The 19,922-nt window shown below is 52.2% G+C and overlaps 1 protein-coding gene across 6 annotated transcripts in view; it reads right to left on the bottom strand.

Moving 5' to 3' along the window:
* Nucleotides 1-8,462, bottom strand: part of PRRC2B (proline rich coiled-coil 2B) — a 77,593-nt gene extending 69,131 nt beyond the window's left edge. For 5 of the 6 annotated variants that reach the window (XM_081150506.1, XM_081150508.1, XM_081150510.1 and 2 more), the window contains exon 1: nt 8,241-8,448. The gene's annotated coding sequence lies outside the window, so the exon portion shown is untranslated. Of the gene's footprint in view, nt 1-8,240 lie in introns of all 6 variants that reach the window. The other variant, XM_081150507.1, reaches the window with a different exon arrangement.
* Between the last annotated feature and the right edge of the window lie 11,460 nt (nt 8,463-19,922).

Genomic DNA, 19,922 nt, shown 5'->3' with positions numbered 1-19,922 from the left:
ACATCTAGTAAATAAATGAGCCCCAAGTGTATGAGCCTGCCTACTGCAAACCCCCAGGCCCTCAGCTCCTGCTGAGTCCAGGAACCATTAATAGCTGCTGTTTACCCGGAGCGGGCTTGCCCTGTGCCAGGCACCTTATAAACACTTCAGCACATGACCACTGAACCCTCCCCCAATCCTAGGAGGAAGGTGTTACTATCACACTGTGCAAAGACAAGAGAGACTCCGAAAGAGTAAATCATCTTAATCTCCCAGCTTGCAAGTGGCAGAACCTGGACTTGAAGGCAGCTGACCTCAACACCAGGGGCTATTCTCCATCAGGAAAGGGGCGGCGGGGTGGGGGGTGCGGGGAGGCACAGCATTCCCAATTTGGAGTGAATTCTCTCTAGGTTCAAGCTACAGTAACAACCCACAAGGGCCAGAGCAGTGTAATTCCAAACTGCACCTCCTCTGGGCATTCGTCTCCCCAAGCGCAAATCCTTCCCAACCTGGCCTGATGAAACACCACCAAGGCTGATTTCTAGTCACTAGATACCATTGCCTAGAACAGCTAGATGGAGAGAGTGGGGGCCCAGAAACCACGTGGTTGAGTCAGGAACTGAGCAAATGTGCACAACAGCCATTATCAGGAGATGCAATAGAGGCCTGGCCTCCAAATAAATTCTACACAATAGGAATCATTAACAGCAACAAAAGCAAGGGCTGTGCGCCTCGGAAATCTCCAGAGGGACTGTGTGTGAACACGTCTCTGAGCTTTCTCTGCCATGCTTTCGTGTGTCAAGTCTGGAAGAAAACATCAGTGCCAAGCACCATCATTTTAGTTGATACTGAAAACTAAACTTAGACTGGCTTCCCGTGCCTCCCTCCACAAGCCTCTCTAGTCCCCACATCAGCCTTCACCTAACAGGGTGTCAAGGGCAACTCCTGCCGTGGCCGCTTCTGCGGGAGGACCACAGTGAATTCTACGCTACACTTATCCAAACGGATCAGAACCTAACATCCTCCGCCAACTGCGGTGAGCGTGACACAGCGACCGCTTCTACTCTGGAAACACGGACACCCAAAAGGGCCCAAAAAGGCTCTTCATTTAAAAAGTTCAGAAACACCCACTCATGTACTATAGTGTATAAACTGACACCGTTTTTTGAAGAGAAATTGAGCAGAATTCTTCCTAAAACAATATTCAAACTAGAAGAGCCAACACTGCAAAGACCCTCTCACACACTACTATATACAAATCATATTTTTTAAGAGAAACTAGGCAGAATTTTACCAAAGTTGTGTGATATCCAAAAATTAGAAACAGCTCGACTCCAATAGGAAATGGGTTAAATCAAGGATATCCACATAATACCCTCTCTGGTTGCTACAGCCGATGAGGCAATGCTGTGCCCGGGCGGTGGTGGAGGGCGCCAAGACATCTTACCAAGCGCAGGGGGCGGCGTGCCTTAAAAACAGAAATACGCGTGTGGACAACGTGCAGCATCTTGTCTCGGGACGGAATCAAGAAACTACGTGCAGCAGCTTCGTCTCAGAGACTGGGCAAGAGCCTTCATACCCTTCAAGTACAGCTTGAATTTTCTAACTACTTTTTTAAAAAGCCAACTGGGAATACATGGAAAATGGGATTATGAACTATTTTTGTTTTCTTCACACACTTGTCTATTTTTTTAAACCTAATAAACATTATTTTTAGAATACAGAAAGTGTGGTACATCTGTGTATGTTAATATGGAAAGATGCTCGATAGACGTTTGAAAATGAAAGCTGCAGTACAAGAAAGAAAAGTACCGTTCCATGTTTGCCTTTTAAAAAAATCCTCCCTACGTGTGTGTGCACTAAGAGTCTAGAAGGGTCCACACACCGGCTGGAAGAGCGGAAAGTGCTGGGAAGCTGGAGGGAAAGAACCTGCATTTTTCTTCACACACCGGCTCTTCCTTTCTTGTTACGAGTAGGTACAGTTCTTTTATTTATCTTTTTAACCCTCACCCAAGAACAAGTTTTACATTGACTCTAGGAAGGGACGGGAGAGGGAGACAGAGAAAACACACTGATGTGAGAAACCACCATCAGTTGCCTCCTGTACCCGCCCCCTCCCCCCGGCCACGGGTCAAACCCGAAACCTGGGCATGTGCCCTGACTAGGAATTGAATCCGAGACCCCTCGGTGCGTGGGACGGAGCGCTAACCACTGAACCACGCTGGCCAGGGCACGAGTATGTGTACTTTTGTAGTTAATTATATACAGGGGGGAAATTCCACTTTCTGCTTCAGGACAACGCTCCACCCTCCCCAGCTATTTCTGAACACTCAGCCCATTCAGGCGCACAGACAGGTTGGCCAGGCGGCAGTGATGGTGCCCCTCCCAGGCAGGCTAGCTTTCTGTACCACCTGGAACAGAGCAGTTCTTTAAGCTCAGAGCTGTATGTAAACACCACCTGCCGAAAAAAGCTCTGAAGACACAAAGGAACCATGCAAAGTGCTGGAGATGACCTCCTTTCTCCAGCTGGTCCAGCACCGATCCGTCCCACCGGATGGTCATGAAGCGTGTTGGGAGAGTCAGCGGGAGCTTCCTGGAGCCCAAGTCCTATCTGCCCTCTCCTCCGGGCTGGCCACTGGCCACTCTAGGCCACTGGCATCATGCTCACATTCCTGGGGCTCTGGCACTCTGGAAAGCAAGCTGACCCACAGGCTCTCTTCTAGGGCCCATAGATTTTTTTATTTCAACTTAGAAACACATTTTTAATACTCAAAGGCTTGGCACACAGTTTTCAAGAGGTGCTTATTTCAAGCCTACTACATTTTCCAGAAGGCCCTCCTTGGCCCCCCCGGCACCCAGGCTGAGCTGGGCCTGCCTTCTCGGTGGGCTCCCACGAGAGCCTCTTAGGTAGCTTCGTGCTCGCTACACACACTGCTGAAGGGCCCTGCGTGAGATACAAGAACATGAGAACCACGGAGCAACAGGGTTCCGTTTCATGTGCACTCATTCATCTCGCTGGGGGAAGTTATTCACTAAATAAAAACAAAACTGTATTCCTAAATTGTTGCCCAACAGATGAGCTGGTAAACAAAATGTGATATGTGTATGTAATACTCCATTATTTTATTTATGTATATAGTATGTTTACATGTAGTACATATAAAATAATGAAATACTACTCAGCCTTTAAAAGGAATGGAATTCTGAAATGCCAAAATATAGATAAGTCGTGAACTAAGCCAGTCACAGAAGGACAAATATTGGCAGATTGCACCAACATGAGATACCCAGGGTCATCAAACTCAGAGACAGAAAGCGGAATGGTGGTCACCAGCGGCTGGAGAAGGGGGAATGGGGAGCAAGTGTTTAATGGGGACAAAGTTTCAGTTTGGGAAGATTATAGAGTTCTGAAGAATGGTAGTGGTTGTACAACAATGTGAATGAACTTAAAGCCACTGAATTGCACTTAATAATGGTTAAGTTATAAATTTCATTGTGTATTTTATCACAATAATTGTTTTGAAGCCCTGGCCAGTGTGCTCAGTGGTTATAGCATCAGCCCTCGCACGGAACTGCAGGCTCAATTCCCAGTCAAGGTCACATACTTGGGTTGCAGGTTAGATCCCTGGCCCGGGTGGAGGCGCACTGGCAAGGCAACCAATTGATACGTCTCTCTCACGTCAATGTCTGTCTCTCCCCCTCCCCCCTTCCTTCCACTCTCTCTAAAAATCGATAGAAAAAATATCCTCGGGTGAGGATTAAAAATAATAATTGTTTTTAAAAACTAAAGTTGTGGAGAGAGCAATAAAGAAAAGCAACAGGGGCTAGAAAGGAATCACGGAGGGTGATGATGACGTTAGGCTGACGGGTTCCCGAGGCCTCTTTAAGGAGACACCTGCCTTTCCCCGCTGGGCGACGAGCTCGAGGAGTGCAAGCGGGGCACCCACCTGTGTTCCCAGAACAACTCTGGTACTGAGCCAGAGTCTAAGGAAGGACCCTACACTCTCTGACCCGGGAATCCCGCTGATGGGAACGGATCAGCCATGTGGACCACGATTCACAGGCAAGGGTAGGTCCTTCTGTGAGTTCTGTCAGAAGGGAAATGGGTAACCATCTAGTGAATCATGTCACACCCATGTTAACAGCAATTACTAAAAAAACATGTTTTCAATAACTTAGAAAAATACACTATTACGTTAAGAGAAGCTGTAAGCTGTGAATAGTGTATGTAGTATTTTTTTTCTAATTTTGAAAACACACGCATAATCAGAGGAAAGAAACGCACTAGTCTTCACTCTGTCATGAGGTTACAGGTAATGTGTGTTCTTATTTTCGTCTTTATTCTTTTCAGTATTTCCCAATTCTTTTCAGTGAAAATGTTACTTTTTTGCCCTCAGACACCTCCTGCTGCAGGCAGAGCTTTACAAACCAATGCTGCTGCCAGGAGCAACCCAGCCCTCGGCCCAGGCCACAAGGAAAATCAACCAGCTAGGCTAACACTCAACCAGTCTAGACCTCTGGCTCAAGCCCCGAAGGCAGGTCTCCCCCCTAGTGCAGAGATCTCCCAACATGCTGCCACAGATAGATCAGCGATGCCACAGGCAGCAAAGCCCAGTCTCGGAGCTCCCACATGAGGATGTCCAGTCCAAACGACACCTTTTACACCTAAAGGCTTGTCATGAACAATTTTATTCCCCCAGAAAGCTCATCATCTTTTTCTCTTATCTCCAGCACTACAGCCAATGCCTTTCTTTCTCCGTCCAAGATGACAGACCCAAGGTTCCTAAGGCTATGCAAGTCTCAGGGGAAAAAATCTTAAGAAAAAAATCGAGTTATGACTTGCAAAGAGGATAGTCTGGTTAGCCTGGACTAAAATATGAGATTCAGAGCACAAAATCCAACAGATCTCTGCAGGAAATTTCATTTTTCAGAGGGAAATGTGTTGCTTAAATGTCCAGTGTTGATAGGTCCTGTTTCATACCTGCCCACCCATAACAAGATGTGTACATTCGACAGTAGAGAAGCCTCAGTATCAAACTTAGAAATATGTGTACTGGCCCACCTGGCCTATGAGGGTTTGAAACAGAAACCAACGGAGAACTGATCAATCCTGAAAGGTAGACTAATGAGACATATAACCGGCCTACAGCCATTAGCAACATGAGTCAGTACTCTGTGCAAGGCAAAGAAAAAAAAAAAAACACACAAAAAATACCTCCAAAGTACAATACAATAATCCTTCAGGGAAAAAGAAAACTGAAATTTAAAAACGGGGTGGTGGAGTGAACAGGCCAACCAAAAGGCATTAACCAAAGGAAAAAAATCTCAGCCAGGCCCCAGGCAACCAGACTACGCTGGAATCAGTTTGGACCTGCCATTCCTGAAATTCCACTCTCCCAAGGTTTTCTGGCTTTTCCTTCCCGAGGCTTTTTCATTACCCTTTTGGGCCTGAAGGAGCCTAGAGGGGACGCATGGAGCTGTAGGAGGTGCCGGCCCCCACAACGGGTAGAGTCAAGGTCCCTCTGCGCGGGCATTGGGGAGGCGTGGGTAACTAACATAACTGAAATTCACAGGTAATCAAACACTTGGTGGGAGGGACAGCTGACTCATCTCCTTCCCTAACCAACAGCCCAGGATCCGCCTGCCTGCAGACTGAAGGGTCCCGGGTTCAACTCTGGCCAAGGGCATATACCTCAGTTGAGGGCTCCATCCCCAGCCTGGACAGGGAGGCAACCAATCGATGTGTCCTGGACAGGGAGGCAACCAATCAATGTGTCTCTCTCACATGGATGTTTCTCTCTCTCCCTCCCTTACACTCTCCGAAATGCAATAGAAAAAAATATCCTCCAATGAGGAGGAAAAAAAAAAAAAAAAAAGCTGGGGATGATATGACCCTGTTAAAACATCTTCAGTCCCACAGACAGCCAGGAGGCCTGAGGAGGTTACAAGATTTTTTTTGTTTGTTTTTTTAATTTTTTTATTTTTAATGAACAGAACCAAGATGGCTGTGGGAATGCCAAAAGAGCCAAAACAAATTTCCCATCAGATGGCAGAACCAGCAGAATCCAAGCAGTGTCTCGTTTACAAACAAGCTACAGGTTTGGCCGAGAAGTGACCGGTCTCAACCCTCACCTGTGGCCAAGACTGGGGTCGGTCTCCCCGTTAGCCTTGGTCCTTTCCTATGGTCTCCAATAAACAGCAGGAACCCTTGCTGGGCCCAGCAGTATAGTTCTAAGCCATCCTGGTGCTTCCACGCAGAGGAATGGTCATCACGATATCAAAACATTAGACAGGGACAGAACATGGGGTGGGAAGGTCACGCAGGTCCATCGAGGAGGAGAATTGGAGAAATAGATCAAGGAAATAGGAAAAAAGAACCGGAAAACTAGGTAACCACAAAAACACATATATTTCCATCACCCCCTATGAACGGAAACGCTTTGTTACAAATAGTACCTGAGGCTCTCAAGGGCCCTAACTGATTAATTAAAGACAAGACATAACTATTCCCATTTTACAGATACAGGAGCGGAGACTTTAGAGACTTGGCCTAAGGTAACCCAGTGAGGACCAGAATCCAGGCTCTGAGAGACAGGCTTGCCCGGACAAGCGGAGGCTCCCCAAATGATTCCCGGCCATTCCCAGAGGAGAGCAGTCATCCCCCAAAGGCAGGCCTCCCGGGGCCTCTGCCTGCTGCCGCCCTGGGCGTCTTGCGCTGTTCTAGCCTCGGAAGGGACAGGCACCCCGCATCCAGGCCCGGGGACCACTATGGCCACACAACCCAGGCCTAATTTAGTTCTTGAGGGCACCAAACGCTACACTCCCCGGAGGCCCAGCCGGGCACGAGCAAGTGGCCAACGCTGCTCTGTGCGCCTCGAATTCCTCCTCCCTGGTCCAGGCCTTGGCCCAGCACCTGTGGCACCTGCAGGGAGGCGGGGCTCCGGGGACGGGCACCTCAAGAGGCTAACCTCCCCCTAGGACTCCACAGCAGTGACACCGACGGCGCGGGAGCAGCGGCTGCGGGGCGCCGAAGGCTCCGCCACCTTCCCAGCCCCGGGAGGTGGAGACTGCAACGCCCCCCTTTATGCCGATGGAGACTCAGAGAGCCCCAGAGCCCCCGACCGAAGCGGGATGGGCACCCCCTCAAAGCCCGGGCTCCCCCTCAGCCCCCCTTTACGCCCCAGCCCTGCGCACAGACGAGCCCCCGTGGATGTGCACAAACCCCAGCTAGGACTTCAAGTGCGTGATTACAAAAACCGAACTGGACGGTAACGTATGAAGGCCACATAGAAATGCTCAGGAAACCCTGAAGGAAAAAAAAATAAAAAAAATAAAAATCTCAGGGACGGCTAAGCAGCCTGTAAACCGAAGGCCTCCGAAGGTGTCTCCCAGGCAGCCATTTGGCAAATGACACACTCGCGGCGCTCCCGGCCCCCTTCTCCCACTTCCTCCCCGCGGGCCGGTCCCGGGAGAAACGCCTCCTCGCCGGGCCTCGGACCCGCGCCGGACTCGGGCTCGCGCACCCCTCGGAGGCCTCGGCTCCCACGCGCGGGCTCCCCGGGAGGAGGGACGGGCGCCCCGGGCAGGCCGCGCGGCATCCTGTTTATTCTTCAACCTCCAGCTCGAGCGCCAGGCTCTTCCAAGTAACCCTCTGGCGCCCGCACTCCACCCGCGGCCGCGCCGGCGCGGGGACCCCCGCTCGCAGGCCCGCGGCCCCCAACTTCAGGGGCACTCGGGGGGAGACCGCCGGCCCCGCGCCCCGAAGCCGCTCGGCGGCTGCCGCCCGCTCCCCACCCCCCTCAGCCCCGAACCCCACCTCCGCAGGGGGTGTGAGGCGTGCGCCGCGGGGGTGGGGCGGGGGCCGGAGCGCGGTCCCGACGGCCCCGCACCGCACGGGCGGCCAGGCGACTCCCGGGGTCCGGGGCCCGCGCCGCGCCGCCAGGCCCTGGCCCCGGGGACCCCGGGGGCGGCGTGAGGAGCGGCCGCGACCCGCCGCCCAGGCCGTGCGGCGCCGCCACAACAATGGAGGAGCCCGGCCGCCCGCCCGCGGCCTGCAACCCCGCAGCCCGCAGCCCGCGGCCCTCGCTCGGCCGGCGACCCAACGGCAGGCGCGGGCCGGGCCGGGCCGGGCGCGCTCGCGGACAAAGGTCGGCCGGGCCCGGGCCCCTGTCAGTCAGCGGCGCCGAGACAAAGCCGGCCGCGCCTCCATCTTAGCGCCGCCGCCCCGCGCCCGCGCCCCGCGCCCCGCGCCCCGGGCCCACCTGGTCTGGTTCCGCGGGCACGACGGGGCCGGGCGATGGCGGTCGGGCGGCGGTCGGGCGCGGAGGCGGCGGGATGGCGGCGGATTGCGCGGCGGCGGCGGCGCGGCTGCTCGCTCGCTCGCTCCCTCCCTCCCGGCTCGCTGGGCGCTCGCTCGCTCGCTCGCTGGAGCCTCCGCCTGTGTCTCGCCGCTCACCAGCCTCTCGCTCCGCTCCCCGCCCCCCGCCGCCGCCGCCCCCGCCTCCCCCGCCTCCCCCTCCCGCCGCCGCCGCAGCCGCCGCCCGCGCAGCGCCCCCTGCCGCGCCTCACGGGAACGCCGCCCGGCCGACCTGGGCTGCGGGCGCGCGAGCCGAGGGGAGGGGGGCAGGGGCGCGAGGGGTCGGGAGCCCGGGGAGCGGGGCGGGGGCGGGGCGGGGGAGGGGCGGAGAGGGGCCCCGGGCGCCGCGAAGGGGCCGCGGGGCGCAGGGGGAGGGGAGGGGAGGGGGCGAAGGGGGCGACGCCGACCGGAAGCGGGGGGCGGGGGGCGAGCCCGGCGCGCCGCCCCTCCCCTCGGAGCCGCCGCGCCCCCGCGGACCCGGAGCCCGGGTTTGGCTCCGACACGCGCGCTCTGGGCCGGGAGAGGAGACACGCGCTGCGCTCGGAGGCTCGGCCGTGCCCCCGGCGGACCCCGCGCCCTCCGCGTCGCGGGGGAGCTGCGGCGCCCACCCGCCCGCGCGCGCTGCGAACGCGGAACAAAAGGTCCGGGGTGGGGGGGGGGCGCCGCCCGAGCCGCCTGAGGTCGCGCAGAGGTCAGGGGACCCGAGGGGGGGCCGAGGGGGTTCGAGGGGGCGGCGAGCACGCCCAGGGAAAGCCCCGACGGGACGAGAGGGAGGCGGCGGGCGGGGGTCCAGGCGGCGCCCCCCGTGGGCTCGTCCGCACGCCCAGCCTCCGCCGGCTTCCCTGCAGCGGTTCCCTCGGTGCATCACAGCCGGCCGTCCCGGGGAGGCTCCGAGAGGTTAAGTAACTTTCCCAAGGCCACACAGCTCGGCCTAGGAGGAAGGTCCACCCCCTTCAGCCTCAGGAGCCGGGTTAGGGCCTGCGCTGGGCGCTCCGCAAACACGGGTGGGTGGGTTGATTGGGTTGGTTGGTTGGTTGGTTAGTTGGTTAGTTGAATGGAGGAAGGACGATCTGGCCCTTGACCTTTCTGGCTGTGAAGTCGGGAACCCTGGGGCTCACTCTTGTTACCCTAGGACCGGAAGACCCTGCAGTGCTCTGGAAGACAGACGAGGGAACAGTAAAGGCGGCAGAGGGGGAAGAAAGGCCAACAGATGTCCTGCTCTCCTGGGGGCAGCAAGGGCTGCTAGTTCCCTGGGCATGAAATGACGGCAGGTGCCCCGCTTGCACCAAAACAAAACAAAACAAAACAAACCCAAGGGTTTATGTCCCCATCTTCCGGGAAATCCTTCTCTTTCTGCACTTCTGGGGGGGGGGGGTGACGTGCTGTTGACGGGGCACCTTTTCTGGGCAGCGTGCTCAGCGCTGTGCAGAGAGAACTCGGTCCCTGGGAGGTGGCTGCTATTGTCCCCACTCAGTGGAAAGGGACATCGAGGTCAGAAGTTCAGTGACCTTAAACAAGGTCACCAAGGAGGCACCTGGGTGGTGGAGCAAGGATTTGAGCCCAGCGGTGCCAGCCTTTGAGGTGTGAGCCTGTGCTAGAGGGAGGCAAGGGCTAAGGTGCTGGGATAGGCATGGGGGCCACTTTCTGTGGTCTGAGGCCGCTGGGCTTTCTCCAGGATCTGAAGGTGCCCCTCCCAGAACTCAGAGCAGCGCATGAAGGCTGGACCTTGAGGTCACATCCCCAAGAGACTCCCCACGGGGTGTGGGAGACATTCAAGGAGACGTTTTTTTGTATCGTGAAAGTTACACCAAGGAAACAGCTGCTCTTCCCGACCCAGGCCCTGGAAAGAATGTAAGGAATGAGTGGACCAAGCGGTTCAAAGCTGGGGAGAGTTTGGCGTGAACCAATGAGCAAGAGTTTATTTAGCTTTTGTCACTTTCTTCCTCTTAAATATGAGGAAAATTGGCAAGTCTGCTTATGGGTGGAGAAATCTTTTCAGGCTCCCACACTGAGCCAGAGGGGGAATTCCACCCATCCCTCTTGGCCTAATGCCGGTTTTATAGAAACATAAGTTTTTTCCCCCCCCAAAATGTGATCACTGCCTTTGGTTACACTGAAATTTAATGTTTTTGTAAAATGCTTATAACTGCATTTCTTAATCCACGATTTCTTTTTTAAACCACATCATGGCTAGAGGTGGGTCTCCTTCGCATTAATTTCACGTGGAATATGAAAAGCCCTTATCGTTGGTCAGATTTGGGTCCTTTTTGAAAAATAAAAACTCACGCGGGAAGTTGCCTCCTCGTGCTCTCTCTCCTCGCTCTTTCCTGTACTCAGGCTCCTTCCTGTCTAACCTCCGGCACTCACCGACACTCACTGTCACACTCCCAGTCTTGCTCTGTCCCCTGCAAGACAAGGAGCTCATCCAGATGCACCGAATCATTCATTTTTTTAAAAAAAATATATGTTTTTATTGATTTCAAAGAGAGGAAGTGGGGGAGAGAGAGAGAGAAAGATCGATCCGTGAGAGAGAGAAATATCCATCTGCTGCCTCCTGCATGCCCCCTACTGGGCGTCAGCCTGCAACTCGGGCATGTGCCCTGACTGGGAATCAAACCAGTGACCTCTTGGTTCCTGGGTCAACGCTCAACCACTGAGCCACACTGGCCAGGCAACCATTTGTTATTCCTTAGGATTTGGTGGGTTTGGGGATGGTTCTTCTGCCCCACCCGGCGTTGACTGGCGTCGGTCATGCTGCTGCACTTGGTCCCCTGGAGGTGTCGCATCCTCCAGGAGTCTCCTCGCGGCCTCTTGTCTCTGACGGAATAGTCTGGGCTTCCTGTAGCATGGCAGCTGGGTTCCCAGGGTGGGAAAGTGGACGCTCACAGGCCTCCTAAGGATGTCGCTTCTGCGCGCTGTGGGTGAGAGCGCGTCTCAGGGCTAGCTTAGACTCACGGAGGGGAAGTAACCCACACCGCCCCCCGTGGGAGGAGCCGTGTGCTTGTACCGGGAAGGGAAGATTGACTGGCAGATCATTTGTAGACAACCTCCCCTGCTCTCCGGACCCCCTGCTTTCCCCCACCCATGCCTTATCCAGACCTCTACTCGTCCTGTCTAATGAAAGACATTCCATCCAACTGCAAAGGACGTTTACCGAGCTCTGTAATGCCAAGGCCAGCCGGAGGGCTGAGATAGAGCAAGATGAGAAATAAATGATCTCTGTGCTCAAGGAAATCCCAAATTCAGGGGCATTAAAAACAAAAAACGACAACCCTAGCCGGTTTGGCTCAGTGGTTAGAGCGTCGCCTGTGGACTGAAGGGTCCCAGGTTCAATTCTGGCCAAGGGCACATACCTCAGTTGAAGGCTTGATCCTTGGACCTGGTCAGGACCCATCTAATCGATGCACCTCTTTCACATCGACCTCTCTCTCCCCCTCTTCTTCTCCCCCAACCTTCCACTGTCTCTGAAAAGCAATGGGAAAAATATCCTCAGGTAAGGATTAAAACAAAACAAAAAGTCCAACAATAAAAACTGTGACTTCATGAGCTCTCAACCCCTGCCAGACATGGGCCAGAGACAGCCCTGAATCGTCAAGCCTGGTGCTGGCCTGGTCTCCCTGCTCCCTCCTGCCCCAGAGCTGCAGGAGGACAGTGAGTGGGTGACATGCCCACAGCTCACGTGCGATAGGAGCCCAGGCGTGGGAGGCCTACGGCGTGGGTAGTGACCTCATGTGCCAGGACTCCCAGACAGGCCTGCTTTCCCGCTCTCGGCACCTGTTCTCATGAGTGCAACTGTGCGTCCCCATTTCAGCTCAGAAAATGTGGTCATATTAACTGGTGGGGGCAAAAGCACCGTCCAGGGAGAAATTGATTCCAGCTGGGGAGACGGCGGGAGCCCTCTGGGTTCGGGTGCCTTTGACAGCAGGCTTTGAAGGAAGAGTGGAGAGTTTAATCAGAAGGGACTGGGGAAGGACATTCCAGATGGAGGGACTGGCTTGAACAAAGGCCTGGAGGTGGGTGTGTCTGGGCCCTGAGAGGGGCCCACCCGCTGGCTGGTGGCCCCATCCCAGGGAATGTGCATTACATTAGGGGTGGGAGCCTTGAGCTAAAAATACAACACTTGAGTCTGAACAGGCAGCAGGGGCCCTGCACAGACCTTGGTACTCACTCCAGGGTTTGGGGGGTAGCATCTGAGTTTCAGCAACTGACATACACACACACACAAGAGCTAAAAGTGAAGTCTCCTCTGGGCATGGAGCACTGGCAATTTCTCTCTGCATCACACCTGATTCTTACCAATTTGAATTCAACCTTCATTTTCCACCAAGGGAAAGACCCTGGGAAGTAGGGGGAGGAGGGAAAGAGCTGGACTGGGAACTAAAAGAGTGGGGGCAACTTCAGCTAAGAAAATGCAGCAAAAAAATATTGAGGGATGGGGCTTGGGGAAGGAAAGAAGAGCCAGCTCTCTAAGGAGGCTCCCAAGGGAAGGACGTGGGTGGCAAGCTCAGGAGGCCACCCTACCCGCTCCCTTTCTTGCCTATGACAGAACGCTGATTTGTGGTCCTCCTTCCCGTGAGCACTTCAGAATCCTCCTCAAGAGGGACCCCAGGAAGCCACACCCACTGTGGAGCTCACCTGTGAGGAGGCAGAGGTAGGAAAAAGGAGGGTCGTTGGCAGGAGAATTAAGGAATCCGGTCTCGCCTGTGTGGCCAGTAACTCAGAAATGTAGATCCGGAAGAAACAAAAGACCTCGAGCCCGGCCGAGCGTGGCTCAGTGGTGGAGTGTCGACCTAGGATCCAGGCGATCGGGGTTCGAGTCCCGGTCAGGGCACATGCCCGGGTTGCGGGCTCCATCAATGACTCTCTCATCATTGATGTTTCTATCTCTGTCTCTCCCTCTGCTTTCCTCTCTCTGAAATCAATAAAGATATATTTAAAAAAAAAAAAGAAAAAGACCTCGAAAGTGAGAAGACAATCCACAGGATGGGAGGAAATACTTGCAAACCATATATCTGATCAGGGTTCAGCATCCCACATACATAAAGAACTCTTACAGCTCAACTGCAAAAAAAAGAGAAACAACCCAAGAAAAAGTGGGCAAAGGACTTGCCTAGACATTTCTCCAAAGGGTACACAAATGGCCAGCAAGCACATGGGAAGGTGCTCAGCATCACTCACCATTGGGGCAATGCAAGTCAGAACCACAGTGAGATACAGCTTTACACCCACTAGGACAGCTGGAATAAAAAAAAATGAAAAGTAACGTGTTGGCAAGGGTGTAGAGATGTTAGGGCCCTCACATGTTGCTGGCGGGAGTATGACACAGTGCAGCTGCTGTAGAAATAGTTTAGTGGCCTCTCAAAAAGCTAAACATAGCCCAGCCCGCATGGCTCAGTGGTTGAGCATCGACCTATGATCTGGGAGATCGTGGTTCTATCCTCAGTCAGGGCACAGGCCTGGTCTGTGGGCTCGATCCCCAGTAGGGGGCGTGCAGGAGGCAGCCGATTGATGATTCATCATTGACGTTTCTATCTCTCCCTCTCCCTTCCTCTCTCTGAATTAAATAAAAAAATTTTTATATATATATACACACACATATACATATATATATGTATATATATATGTAAAAGTTAAACACACAATCATCATATGTCCCAGCAAGTCCACTCATAGGTTTATAACTGAAAGAACTGAAAACAAGATGTCCAAACAAAAACTTACACATGAATGCTTACAGCAGCATTATTTGCAGTAGCCAAGAGGTGGAAACAACCCAAATGTCCATCAACTGCTGAGCGTACAAACAAAATGTGGTAGATCCATACTGAAGTATTATTCAGCCACTAAAAGGAATGAAGTTCTTTTAAAAAAAAAAAATTTCAAATTTTATTTTTTAATTACAGTTAACATTCAATATTATTCTGTATTAGTTTCAGGTGGATAGCATAGCGGTTTAGACAATCATATACTTCACAAAGTGTTCCCCCCGATATTCCCAGGACCCCCCTGGCACCATGCATAGTTATTATGCCATCCTTGACTCTGTGTTCTAGGCTGTACTTTGAGGATTGATGTTCTGTTCCCGTTACAGCATGGATGGACCTTGAAAACATTATGCTGAGAGAAAGAAGCCAGCTACAAAAGGCCATATGTTGTCTGATTCCATTTACAGGAAATGTCTAGAACAGGCAAATCCATAGAGACAGAAAGCAGATTAGTGTCTGCCGGGGGCTGGGAGGAGGGGGGATGGGGAGGCTCTGCTTAATGGATGTGGGGTTTCCTTTTGGGATGATGAGCCCATTCTGGAGCTAGACAGAGGTGATGTCTAGTGCATGAGCTAAATGTCCCTGAACCGCACACGTTAAAAAGTAGTTAAAGTGGGACCCTGGGCTGGTAGCTCAGTTGGTTCGCGCATCACCCCGACATGCCAAGGGCACGTACAAAAAGCAACCAATGAAGGCATCAACAACTGGGACTAAAAATTAGTATTTCTCTCTTCCTTCCATCTCTCTCTCAAATCAATCAATAAAATTTTTTTAAAAAAGTCGTTACAATGGCAAGTTTTATGTTATGTGTATTTTATCACAACAAAAAAAATAACCGGATTTGGAATGGTACTTTTTCTGGAATCTTGGTCAGTGATCTTGCCATCACTTGTTCACACAAGGATCATTTAGATTTCCGACCTTCCAGGTGATGTTTACGTTTTAAGGAGGAAAGAGAAACCACTTTCTGTCTGCCTGTTTCCAAAAGGCCCTCTCGTCTAAATTCAAAGGGAGACGGGGTGTGTGAAGCCAGGGGCTCCTTCCCCTGTGGCATCTAAGGAGCCTCAAGGGTCAGCTCTGGGGTTTAGAGCCCTTCTGCTGAGGCCTGCAGATTGCTGGCCAGCCCAGTGGGTGGCTGATCTACTTCGTACTCCTGTCTGAATAACCAGAGTTTGCCTGTCAGATAAAAACGTGGCCCCTGAGAAACGCTGCTAGTTTAGCTGGCAACGTAAGTGCGCAAATGCTTTTCCTGGAGATGTCCTTTGTACTTTCGTTGCCTCAGAAAGTACCTTTTGTGTTCTTCTCATTTTTATCAGACAAGATACTAACAAGGTATGTCCTCAAGGGTTGAGATTTAATAAAATACTTATTACTGCTTCATCAAAGACATTCTGAAGTAGAACTGGCTTTTATTTTTTTCTGCAAGAGCATGGCAATAAAGAATGCATTGGCCCTAGTACAGCCCCTGCTTTGATCCATGTTTCAGCAGCTTTGCCCACCACTGCTTTTGCACATAGTGGAAAAGGCAAATAGTGTCTTAGTGCCATTATTAAAATAGTTTTGCTCCTCTCAGGGACCTCTGCCCACTTTGAAAACTAAGCTTGATTCCCTTACGGTAATTTGAAAGCAGAACAAATAAACCCACCAAGAAGCAGGCTCTCTTAAGAGTTATTTACTGAGCACATGACTCATAGTAGGTGCTCAATAAACATCTTTTGAATCTGGAATAACAGCTTCCACTTACCATGCCTACTATGCGCCAGGCATTATGCTACATATTTTATATACATTGTCTCATTGAATCTAGCACCCCCATTTTACAGATGGGAAAAGCAAGGCTTGGAGAGGATCAGTAACTAGCCCAGATCCAGGAGTCGAACCCAGTTTTGTCTGATTTCAAGCCACTGTGCCGTACTGACTCCGTTTAGTGTCAAAGCTCAGATCAACAAAAAAAAAAAAAGAGAGAGAAAAAGTTAAGGAAATTTTGTAAATTTTCTAAAGAGGGTGTATTAAGAACGTTGGGCTATGGTCATGGTGAACCCCTTCTCACAAGATTGGGGGTACAGTCGTTATCCCCATGGAGGAACACACACAAACAACAGCCAGGGGTGGGGGGATGGATGATACAACAGTGGGGCCCAGGTGTAAAATGCAGCAAGACTAATGAGACAATCGGGCTTCCCTAGGCTGTGTCCCCACGGGTCGGAGCAGCAAGCGGTGGCTTTTCCCAGGGGCTCATTCCCCGTCCCAGCCCTGAGAGGCTGAGCTGAATCACTCCTGTGATTCTTCCTATCCTTTCCAGGGGAGGAATTAACCAGTGGAAGGCCAGTTGCCAATAGTGCCAGGTCTTTACTGATGCCTCAGGCCAAGTTCCTCGCTGTTCTGGAACAAGATCTGGCCCTTCCTGACCTCTCCAGCCTCATCTCTCACCTCCTCCCTTTCCAGAGTCACAGCTTTCTCTCACCTCCGGACTCGGAACCAACTGTGTCGTCACCCTCCCCCACCCCCACACAACCTCCTACTCAACCCTCAGGACTCAGCTTGGATACTGCCTCCTTTAAGAACCCTTCTCGCCCAGCCGGCGTGGCTCAGGGGCTGAGCGTCGACCTAGGATCCAGGAGATCGAGGACCGATTCCCAGTCACGGCACATGGCCGGGTTGCGGGCTCGATCCCCAGTCGGGGGCATGCAGGAGGCAGCTGATCAATGACTTTCTCATCGTTGATGTTTCTCTCTCTCTCTCCCCCCCTCTCCCTTCCTCTCTCCAAAATCAATAAAGACATATTTAAAAACAAACAAACAAAAAACCCCTTCTCTGTCAGGTCCTCCAGACTTGGAAGGGCATTTCCATGCCCACCGTTATGTCCCCGAGTCTCACACAATGCCTGGCACAGAGTAGGAGCTCAATAAATATTTGCTAAATCAGTGAGTGAATGAATGAACAAAGGAATCCATAGAAAGGAGAGGAGAGGAGAGGAGAGGAGAAAGGCAGGTGGGACAGGAATGCAAGGAAGTAGAAAACAAACTTTGCACCTGCCTATGGACACGTAAGGTCTCGTTCCGTGGGCACTGCAGGAGGACCTGGGCTCTGTGGGTGGGGGACATAGGGCTGGGGTGGGGGTGCACAAAAGACACAGAGCTTAAAGAGGGGCTTGAAATGCCATCACAAACAACACACTCTCAAAAGGTACCAACTGTGCCCACTAAGGCAAAAGTGTCAAGGGATACAAATTAAAGGAAAATTGCACAGTAATAATAGGAATGGCTATTTATTAGGTTGGCTAACAGCTGTGACAAACAACCCCAGCATTTCAGTGGTTCATCCCAATAAAAGTTCATTTTTTTATTCCTCTCCCAAGAGGGTTTTTCTGGTAGAACGGCTCTGTTCCAAGTAGTGTTGCAGGGATTCAGGAACCTCCCATCTCTGGTTCCACTGTCATTCCCAGGGGCGCAGGCAGGGAAGTCGGCAGGCAGGCGGGCGGGCCTGGAAATGTGCCCCTCACTGCCGCCTGCGTTCCACTGGCCAGAACTCAGTCCTGCGGCCCCACCCGGCTGCATGGGAGGCTGGGAGCTGTGGTCTAGTGGTGGCCCTGAAGGTAAAGAAATTGGGGATTGCTGAACACTGCTAGTCTCAGCCACAGCTCCTATCTAATGAAAATCTACTAAATGTCAGGCACCGCGCTAAGTTACATGCACGTGGTGATTTTATCCTCAGGTCAGCTCTCATTTACAGAGGAGGAAACTAAGGCTCAGAAAGTTTACGTAAATTTTATGTGGTGAAAGGCTCATGCTTGGAGAATCAGTGTGGAGCCTGATCTTTTCAACTCAAAGCCTGTAATTGAAAAGAAGGGCAGATAATACTAGTGAGCCACAACCTACTCTGAGATCACACCCACCCACTCAACATCGTCATCATCTTTGATTAAATGCTAATTTGGGGTTAGGGTTTTTTCCTAGGCACTTTCATGTTAACTCACTCGAGCCTCACAAAACCCTGTGAAATAGATACTGTTAATACACTTATTTTAAAGATGAGGAAATTGCGCAGGAGGTTAAGCGACTAGGCTGAGATCACTCAGCAAGTACACGGCAGAGACAGAGCTCAAACCCAGGCATTTGGTCTCCAGAGTCTACATGTACATTTGCCCCACTCCTGCCTCTCTACAGACAACAAAAGAATAATTGTAGGGCAGAGCGCTGGTCCCCTGGGGAGCATGCAAGCTGGGCCTTTGGGGTTCGAGAGGGAAATATGATGCTTGTATTTATGCTCCTTCCATTGTATTCTTTTTTTTTTTTAATCTTCACCGGAGGATATTTTTTCCACTGCTTTTCCCAGAGAGAGGAAGGGAGAGAGAAACATCGATGTGAGAGAGACACATTGATTGGTTGCCTCCCGCATACCCCAGACCCGGGGCCAGGGATGGAGCCTGCAACTGAGGTACGCTGGCCCTTGGCCAGAATCGAACCGGGAACCCTTAAGTCTGTGGGCCGACGCTCTAACCACCAGGGCACTTCTTATTCTTTTGAAAAAAATCAGAATTATATTAAACTTTACTAATATGTACATTTTATACAGATTGACCCTGCCACCCTCACTCAGCTGAAGATCAATCTGCATGATACATACAAATCAAATTAGTAAAATTTAATATGCTCTGATTTTTTATTTTTATTTTTTAAGAATAAACACAGCCTGGCCAGGCGTGGCTCAGCGGTTGAGCATTGACCTAGGATCCAGGAGATCAGGGTTCGATTCCCGGTCAGGGCACATGCCCGGGTTGTGGGCTAGGCAGCCGATCAATGACTCTCTCATCATTGATGTTTCTATCTCTCTCTGTGCCCCTCCTTTCCTCTCTCTGAAATCAATAAAGATATGTTTAAAAAAAAAAAAAGAAACCCAAATAGAAGCTGTCACCTGCAGTCCTTCAATAAGTGGATCGGCATAGTACATTTAGTTTTAATTAAACTAGCTCACAGTGTGGACAAGAAGTTTTAAGTTTTTGTTTTAAAATTTTTTTTTATTTTTTATTTTAGGGGGAGAGATGTATCAGGAGCCCAGACAGGGGATTGAACCCACAACCTAGGTATGTGCTTTGACTGGGAACCCAACCCGCCACAGTTCGTTGCACTGATGATGCTCCAACCAACTGAGCCACACCAGCCAGGGCTGGACAAGTAGTTTTAAAAGACATACACATAAGGGGGTGGGAGCGACGTGGAGGGGGCCAATTGGGGGGGAAATGGGACTCCTGCAATACTTTCAACAATAAAGATAAATTTAAAAAGATAAAAATAAAATAAAAGATATGCACCTAAAGCCTGAAAAGCCACTCGCCTTAGGTCCCACGGCCCTAAGAGCCTCCGGCTCCCTCGCGCATGCCCAGAACCTCTACATCGCGGGGTGGAAGGTGGGACCTTTTGGCCACACCCCTTACCTTTTCCCCGCCTTCCTCGTTTCTTCCGGAGGCATCATTGGCTAGCTCCCCTCGCGATTGGGCGAGCCGCTAGTCACTGGAGGGGCGCGATTGGACGAAGTCGCCGCCTCTCTCCCGGTGGCCGATTTCGATTGGCTGAAGTGCTGCAAACCGGCCTGTGCACCCGGCGGCCGTAGGACGCGGTTGGACGGTGCGGCCCGAGGGCGGAGCGGGCGGGAGTCGCCTCTGCAGCCCCGGGAAGGCCCGGCGGAGGTGCCGGCGGGGAGCTCGGGGGAGCAGGAACCCCAGCGAGACCCCCAGCTGGCGGCCGAGCCGGGGAAAGCGTGGCTGTTGGGAGCCCTGCATGGCCGGCTTCGGCTCAGGCAGGTGGGCGCCGCCCGTCCGGAAC

The sequence above is a fragment of the Miniopterus schreibersii genome, assembly GCF_964146895.1.
Source record: "Miniopterus schreibersii genome assembly, chromosome: 11".
In the NCBI taxonomy this organism is placed as follows: domain Eukaryota; kingdom Metazoa; phylum Chordata; class Mammalia; order Chiroptera; family Miniopteridae; genus Miniopterus; species Miniopterus schreibersii.
The sequence above is the reverse complement of the archived record's forward strand: the minus strand, read 5'-3'. Positions and strand labels throughout refer to the sequence as shown.